Genomic DNA, 9,367 nt, shown 5'->3' with positions numbered 1-9,367 from the left:
AAGACGACCATTGACACCTTGCACAAGGAGGGCAAGACACAAAAGGTCATTGCTAAAGAGGCTGGCTGTTCACAGAGCTCTGTGTCCAAGCACATTAATAGAGAGGCGAAGGGAAGGACAAGATGTGGTAGATAAAAAGTGTACAAGCAATAGCGATAGCCGCACCCTGGAGAGGATTGTGAAACAAAACCCATTCAAAACTGTGGGTGAGATTCACAAAGAGTGGACTGTAGCTGGAGTCAGTACTTCAAGAACCACCATGCACAGATGTATGCAAGACATGGGTTTCAGCTGTCACATTCCTTGTGTCAAGCCACTCTTGAACAAGAGACAGCATCAGAAGCATCTCGCCTGGGCTAAAGACAAAAAGGACTGGACTGCTGCTGAGTTACTGTATGTTCTCTGATGAAAGTAAATTTTGCATTTCCTTTGGAAATCAAGGTCCCAGAGTCTGGAGGAAGAGAGGAGAGGCACAGAATCCATGTTACTTGAGGTCCAGTGTAAAATTTCCACAGTCAGTGATGGTTTGGGGTGCCATGTCATCTGCTGGTGTTGGTCTATTGTGATTTCTGAGGTCCAAGGTCAACGCAATCGTCTACCAGGAAGTTTTAGAGCACTTCATGCTTCCTGCTGCTGACGAACTTTATGGAGATGCAGATTTCATTTTCCAACAGGACCTGAAACCTGCACACAGTGCCAAAGCTACCAGTACCTGGTTTAAGGACCATGGTATCCCTGTTCTTGATTGGCCAGCAAACTCGCCTGACCTTAACCCCATAGAAAATCAATGGGGTATTGTGAAGAGGACGATGCAATATGCCAGACCCAACAATTCAGAAGAGCTGAAAGCCACTATCAGAACAACATGGGTTCTCATAACACCTGAGCAGTGCCACAGACTGATCGACTCCATGCCACGCCGCATTGCTGCAGTAATCCAGGCCAAAGGAGCTCCAACTAAATATTGAGTGCTGTACATGCTCATACTTTTCATGTTCATACCTTTCAGTTGGCCAGCATTTCTAAAAATCCTTTTTTTGCATTGGTCTCAATTGATATTCGAATTTTCTGAGATACTGAATTTGGGACTTTCATTAGTTGTCAGTTATAATCATCAAAATTAAAAGAAATAAACATTTGAAATACATCAGTCTGTGTGTAATGAATGAATCTAATATACAAGTTTTACTTTTTGAATGAAATTACTGAAATAAATCAACTTTGTCATGATATTCAAATTTTATAACCAGCACCTGTAATCCTACTTCATCGTCATCTTTGGACCTCACGAAAATATTCTTCCTTAGTGTACAGTCATCCAAGATAAGTGATGCAGATTAAGGGTCTGTGGATAGATCAGATGTGTCATTGCAGTAAAGTTTTCCTTCTTATGGATGCGGTCATAGCATGGCGTGAAGAAAGAAGGATTTACTTTTTATAAAATGTTGGTTCTGTAACATTCATAAGCCCAGTCTTTTGTTTGTATTCTAAACACACATCTTCAACAGTGACCCATCCTAAATCCAGTCTCTCTGCACATGGGGCATTGTTCTCACACTTTACGAACTTGTATGATGTTGCGTTTTATTAGGAGAAGTAGTTTAGCTTCAGGTAAACAGTGTGCTATACCTTTGAGATGGATATTGTGTTGTGCTTCTGCAGTTGTTGGTATCTCTGATCAATTGTCTGGAGTATCATTGCATTCAATAAGTGTGGGTGGCATTATTGTTCTCTTTCCGTGGGCTCAGTGTTAATCCTGAAGCTCTTCTTCCCAATGTCTCAGTCATACTTAAGCACATACAAAATGTATAAGGTGAATTTGAGCCTCTGATATGACACATTTTAAAGAATTCAGATCAAGCTAGTGATTTGTTACCTTGATCATCTAGAATGATGTAAACTCTTTGCTTTGTCAGAACAGTCCTTTGTATAAATTTTAACAAGACAGATTTTTGAACAGGACATTGAGTGCTTGCCAACTCTGCGAATATCACTGCATTTAGAAGTAACTGCAGGTTAAGACAGTTCTACTTCTTCCTCACCTCCATGCTCAGAATACGTCCAAGGAGCCGGTACTGGGTGAAGGTCCACCGTAGGTCCATGACTTTTGCATTCATTACACTGGATAGCTGCTGTACAGTCCTTTTCAAGGTGATATTTGGAAGAGCAGCAGTTAAAACAGATATCATTCTAAAGATACAGTTGTACTCATAAGTTTAAATACCCTGGCAGAATTTGCAGAATATTGCCCATTGTTCGGAAAATATAAGTAATCATGCTTTTAATTAGGAGTGTGCTCAGGCAAGGCAATGTATTATCACATAATTATTGTGTGCCTTTTTTAAATCATAATGATAACTGAAATGACCTAAATGTCCTGATGAAAAGTGTACATACCCTTGAATGTTGGGGCTTGAATGCTGGGGCTATACACACAAGTTGACACACACAGGTTCAAATTAAGGGTAATTAACGGAGAGTGTCCACACCTGTAGCCTCTTGGATTCTAATCAGTGTCTGTGTATAAATAGTCCATTTAAATTCATGCAGAGCTGCACTGACATTGCCGGATACCAAGCCATGGGGAAAGCAAAAAAAAAAAACTGTCAAAGGACCTGCGAGGAAAGGTTGTTGATTTGTATAAATCAGTTAAAGGATATAAAGGATCTGAAAATACCTATCAATAGTATTCAAAATCTGATAAAAAAAAAGTGGAAAGTTGGGGGTTTTGTTGTTACCAAGCCCACTGACATTTCACCACAACTGCCAGGATCATTGGTTGAGTTGCCAAGAAAACCTCACAAGCCTCTTCAGCTTTGATACTGTACAGGCAAACTAGTGGTAATGCTTTCCAAGATGCACAATAAAGGAAGTACTTGAACAAAAACAGTCTGTGAGGTCGAGTTGCAAGAAAAAAACCTTTACTGTGCCAACACACAAAGCAGCCCACTTACAGTATACCAAACAGCATCTAGACAAGCTTCAAAACTCCTGGAACAAATTCCTTTGGAGTGATGAGACCAAACTTGAACTTTATGGTCACAACTATGAATGCTGTGTTTGGAGAGGATGCAACAAGGCCTATGACGAAAAGTACACCATCGCTACTGTGAAGCATGGAGATGGACCTCTGATGTTCTGGAGTTGTGTGAGCTACAGCGGCACAGGTAACTTAGTGAAAATGGATGGCAAGATGAATGCAGCATGTTACCAGAGAATATTGAAAGACAACTTCCGTGTATCAGTCTGGAAGCTGTGCATGGTTCGCATTTGGATCTTCCAACATGACAATGATCCAAAACACAAGGCCAAGTTGACCCTTTGGCGACTGCAGCAGAAAAAAAAGGTGCTGGAATTGCCATTTCAGTCTCCTGACCTCAACTTCATTGAGACATTTTGGGGAGATCATGTAAGACAGCCCAAGTATTTACAGGACCTGGAGGCTTTTTGCCAAGAGGAAAATCAAGAGACTCATCCACAACTATCATAAAAGACTGTATTTTATCATTGATTCTAAAGGGGGAAATAAACAGTGTTAAGAACTAAGTGTATACAAACTTTTGAACAGGGACTTTCTCATTATTTTCCTTATTATTTTGTTTAATTTTTGTGCTATTCTGTGATGCCTTACAGTTTCATTTGGATTCCATTAAAACTAAACAAAATGTCTTTTGTCTGATCAGTCGTATTTTATTTAAGTATGGAACAATATTACAAATTACATGCTAACTAGCTACTCATTGTTGCCAGTACTACAGTGTATCTTCATGTTGGCCTCTGTATGAATTAGGTAAGGTATCTTTTTACCTTCACGGTGACATCAGCAGTGGGACTGCAGATCTTTTGTGTCTCATTAACACAGAAGTCCTGAGCCTCCTGAAAACTGTAGAAAATGCTGTTGATGGAAGTGGTTTCATTTGAAAAATAGTTCCAATTAGTTATGCAGCACATACTTTCATCACTTTACGTTTTGATAGCAACAATACTTATCAACAACAGTTTTCAAAATCACTGAATTCAAACAATGCTTACACTCACACAGTGTTGCACATTCTTTAAGGTGAGGGTCTCTCAGCCTCTCTGACATGATTAAGATTACCAGACCCAAATGATCTGATTCCTGAGGATGTCAGAGTGGGCTGTTGTTATCCACCTCTGTCACAGTAAAACACCTAGACTTCAAATGAGGTTGAGTAAAAGATGTATCATTACAAGTACACAAGCTATCTTGCGTACAATAGTCATCAATGTGACAGAGATTCTATGTGAACATCATTTTACACCAAAGATTGAGGTGTCTTTCATTAATCCTTTGTGGTTTCCTCCCAAAAGTATTTAACTTATAAATAAATATTACAGAACTCTTTGTTTGGACAATGGTCTATGTGCAAATCAAACCTACGGTACCCACAGGGCTAGAACTCAAGTCCATACTTTGCGCAGACTGGGAAAGGACGTCGCTTTTGAAATTGAGCCAATGAAGATCCTCAACAGAGTAACTGTCTAGCACTGCATTGTGACTGTGGTGATGCCAGGAATGTAGTGCACTGCTGTGCCTAAAGATCATGTGAAATATACAATTGAAACATCCCCCAAAGCCCCATTTTGAAATATCTCCACTTTGAAAGCTCAACATGGTGAATAATTTGAAAAACAAACATATTACGTAGCATACAATGACTAATCTAGTATTTCAAAAAGTCGGTTGTACAGAATTGCAATTTTTACATTAGAAAAATTCCTTTGAAATTTGCAAGTTTCCATCAACAGGTGATACTTATATACTTATATATAAGCATAACTCTTCTCCTCATATTTGGATCAATAGATATATTAAAATTCTCCTCATAGATTTACTATTTGGAAAACTAGATATATTAAAATTAGAAATACAACTTTTTTGATTATTCAGTTAAAATTTGTATTTTTGTGCTAAACAAATACTAGGTGGCAAGGTGGCACAGTGGTAGCGCTGCTGCCTTGCAGTAAGGAGACCTGGGTTTGCTTCCTGGGTCTTCCCTGCGTGGAGTTTGCATGTTCTCCCCGTGTCTGTGTGGATTTTCTCTGGGTGCTCCGGTTTCCTCCTCCACTGTCCAAAGACATGTAGATTAGGTGCATTGGCAATCCTAAATTGTGCTTGGTGTGTGTGTGTGTGTGTGCCCTGCGGTGGGCTAGCGCCCTGCCCGGGATTTGTTCTTGCCTTGTGCCCTGTGTTGGCTGGGATTGGCTCCAGTGGACCCCCGTGACCCTGTTTTAGGATATAGCGGGTTGGATAATGGATGGATGGATGGATAATGGATGGGCAAATACTAAGTGATAATGGCATTTTATGTAATTATTATGAGTTTATTAGCAAATATAACATTTCTGCTATTCTTGATGAATTTTGTACTTTAATAAACACAATTCCTATAGAGAAATATTCACTCTTCTAAGAAGTTGTGCTGAAGATCCAACAGAAACATTAAAATAATTTTACAGCTTGCATTAAAGTACAGAGAAAGGATATTTTGAGTTATGGATGTAATAATCAATTTCTAAGGTCTTTTGTGTAAGATAATTAAATTCTCGCTAATGCAGTATATTGGAATTATTTATTTGGAAAATAGATGAATAGGAATTAAATGTTGATGATAGATACCCAATAATAAAATATATTAGATCATTTATCAAATTTATTTGTCCAGCAATTTTATATTAATACCAATGAGAAAAATACATTTTGTGACAGTTTTCCTGAAACTATTCAGAATTTTTTACTCATGCAGTTGTAAAAAACCTTTAGACAAAGTTACAAACTTACATTAAAAAAGAGACTGATGTGGTTATTGGCTTTGAAGAAATAGATACTATGTTAAACTACAACCTCAATAAGAATAGTAAAAAAATGGCATTTGTGATAAACTTAATTATTATATGTGTACATTATTATATACACAGAATTATGTGGTCTGAACTTTTTAAAATGGATGTAAAATTGTATAAAAGCAATGCAAACTTTATCCCTATTTAAATTGTTTAAACCTTTTTCATTAACTGTATCTCTTTTTATTCTGTACCCTTGGCAATGTTTATGTTTGAACCCCTACTCTCTCTTCTGTTCTTTTCCCGGTTTTCTGTGGTGGCAACCTGCGCCACCACCACCACCTAATCAAAGCACCATAATGTTCCTACATTGATGGATTAAAGGCCAGAAGTCCACATGACCATCATCATCAAGTCCTTCCATGAGAACTCTTAAAAAAATGAAGACTGATCATTTATGTTAGGTAGAGTGCCCAGAGAGGGCTGGGTGGTCTCGTGGCCTTGAACCCCTGCAGATTTTATTTTTTCTCCAGCTGCCTGGAGTTTTTTTGTTTTTTCTGTCCTCCCTGGCCTTTGGACCTTACTTTTATTCTATGTTAATGAGTTTTGCCTTATTTTAATTATTATTTATTTTGTCTTTTTTCTCTTTCTTCATCATGTAAAGCACTTTGAGCTAAATTATTTGTATGAAATTGTGCTATATAAATAAATGTTGCTGTTGTTGTTGAGGGTAAATAGATATATATATATTTAGAAAAGCACATTTCACCACCGGACCTCTCAACAGACCACTTGTTTGAAAAAACCTGTGCCACACAGAACTGCTAAGCCTTACTATACTGTATTCATTTTAAACTTTGGCATGGAGTGCCTTACCCACCAATACAGATTCACAAAGCACCCCTTTCCTTTCATCTTCTATCTCTGTCTCTTATAACACTTGCTACTCATCCATCTGCTATTGAAGCCTCTCACAAAAATCATCTCCATATCCTAAACTCAAAAGACACCTGGCAGTGAACTGTCCTCTGGGCTTCTTCTGGTGATCCAGATATTCTCACACTACTGTGGCCATTTCATATGGTCACAGGTAGGGACTATTTTCTGTCACATAATAATGTGAAGGAAATTTGGAGGCCTTCTGCTACTCATTGATGTCATTTTCTATATTCTTACATGTGCAGTAATTACTTCCAGAGCACTCTAATTTCCAGGCAATGTCATTCTTTCCATTCACACTAGAATGACAACATGTATCACATGTGCCAGTCTGTACTTTTGCACCACTCTTAAGGTCTTGCTGGGTCTGTGGTGAATTCTTCTGACCAGATAACCCATTGCAATATATACAAATACATAAACACATGGATCCATGCATGTTGACAAAATTGGAAGACTTACAACCTTCTTGTTTTTTAAGCTACACACAGTAAGGACACTGCCAAACAAAAATGGTTTAATGAACTCAGCAGCACCACTAACAAACAAGCACAAGGCACAATTTAAATGAAAATATTTCTAACAAAAATAATTTAGCCTATTATATTCTTCAGTTACAGATGAAACAATTACTATATTGGGGAGATTAAGTAAGCACCATAGTCAACGGTCTCCGTGGTCTCCAATGATAGTTCCGTTTCATTTAGTTTTTCCATGTGGTAGATGGTATTTATCTGACATGGGCAGCACGTTTGAGCAAACTGCAAACGTTAAACGGAATCGGAGTCAAACCCTCAAACACACAGGAAGCCAATTAATATCTTGATTGTTATTGGTTTTCCTTAAATGAAAAGAACCAACTACGCACACACGCGCTTTGTGCATGAACATAGACATAAAATTACTAGACACCACATGACCAGCAGCATCACCGCCATATTGCGAGTGGCTGTGGAGTCAAGTAATGGATAAAGATGCCTCACGCATGTGCTGCTTGGGATTGTACAAACCACTGTACGCTCCAAACCATATTCCAGGGGATTACATTTCATAGGTAAAGCTGAACAATTATTTTGGTAATATCTGGCCATTAGAAAATCCTGTTTTATAACTTAACTTTAGCTACGCCAGGCTAAGCTAGCAAAGCTATGTGCTCAAGTTAGCCTCCAAACAAACGTTGTGGTTAATTTTTTTTAGTCACTAACTATGTAGATTGTTGTTAGCTGTTAACATTTCTCAAACTTTGAATGTTTCCCAAAGAAATCCACCTCAGGAAGTAATGGGAGGTAGCCCTTAGACAAGGTTTTGAGAAAGCTGTCCTGTGATGTGTGCCATGCTAGTTTGGTAACAGATGCTGTTCTGGCATCATATGATCAAAATTACCACTTGCTCACATTAAAAAAAACAAAGGAGGTTTGATGATTGCTTCTGGGGGTACTGTCAAGGTGGTCAAAATAGCTGAGTGTGTTATCTGACAGTCGACATTAGGCCAATTTGTCAGTGTATCTTTGATCAATCAGTTTGTTCGAGCTGAGATTGGTTCAGATGATGTGTTTTTTCTCAAGGAGCACATTGAGGAAACACAGTTTGAAACTGACAACCATCATTTTATGCTCATGTCTTTAGTTGTGTCTGCCGTCCACAAACTAAGGCTGCACCATATTGCCAGACTGAATATTCTCAAATTACAGAGTGGCAACACATGGAAAAAGCTATGTAAGACAGTTCTGTTTCATGGATTTTAGATCCTATCCTGTATATATTTAATTAACTACATCGTGTGTGTGTGAAGGAGAGAGTGATTGAGAGAGGAATGAGTGAAATGTTTTCAGAAATTATTAAGCCAATTTATATACAATACAATTGTTTACTTTTATCATTGAGTGTATCATCCATCCATCCATTATCCAATCTGCCATATCTTAACTACAGGGTCACAGGGGTCTGCTGGAGCCAATCCCATCCAACACAAGGCGCAAGGCAGGAAACAAACTCCAGGCAGGGTGCCAGCCCACTACAGTGAGTGTATCATTTCACTGTTAAAAGAAAGACCAGACTGCCAGTTGCAGTCTTACTATTTTGACTTTCAGATATTGGTCAAGTTTCCATCTTAATAATAATAATAATAATAATACATTTTATTTAATAGGCGCCTTTCTTAGCACTCAAGGTCACCTTACAATAAAATTAAACAACATTAATAAAACTAAAACGAGAATGATAAATCAAAAAGCAATAATTAGCAAACAAACAAAGAGAACTGGCAGTAACAGTGCAAAATTCACAATGCCAGTTTGAAAAGATAAGTTTTGAGGGTAGTTTTAAAATGTGTTATTGAATCGAGCTGATGTATATGAAAGGGAAGAGAATTCCCGAGTTGAGGAGCACTATGAGAGACGCTCGAGCTCCCATAGCACTGAGCCTGAAGTGTGGTACAGAAAGTAGAGCTGCAGATGAGAATCTGAGTGAGCGAGAGGAGTGTCAGTCTGTAGGAGATCAGTGAGGTAGGGGGGAGCTTTAAATGTTAAGAGCAGTCTTTTGTATTGTATTCTGTAGTTAACAGGGAGCTAGTGAAGTTGAGAGAGAATAGGTGTAATATGTTCAGTGGATTTAGAACAGCAGG

Source organism: Polypterus senegalus, chromosome 8, assembly GCF_016835505.1.
Source record: "Polypterus senegalus isolate Bchr_013 chromosome 8, ASM1683550v1, whole genome shotgun sequence".
Taxonomy (NCBI): Eukaryota; Metazoa; Chordata; class Cladistia; order Polypteriformes; family Polypteridae; genus Polypterus; species Polypterus senegalus.
The sequence above is the reverse complement of the archived record's forward strand: the minus strand, read 5'-3'. Positions refer to the sequence as shown.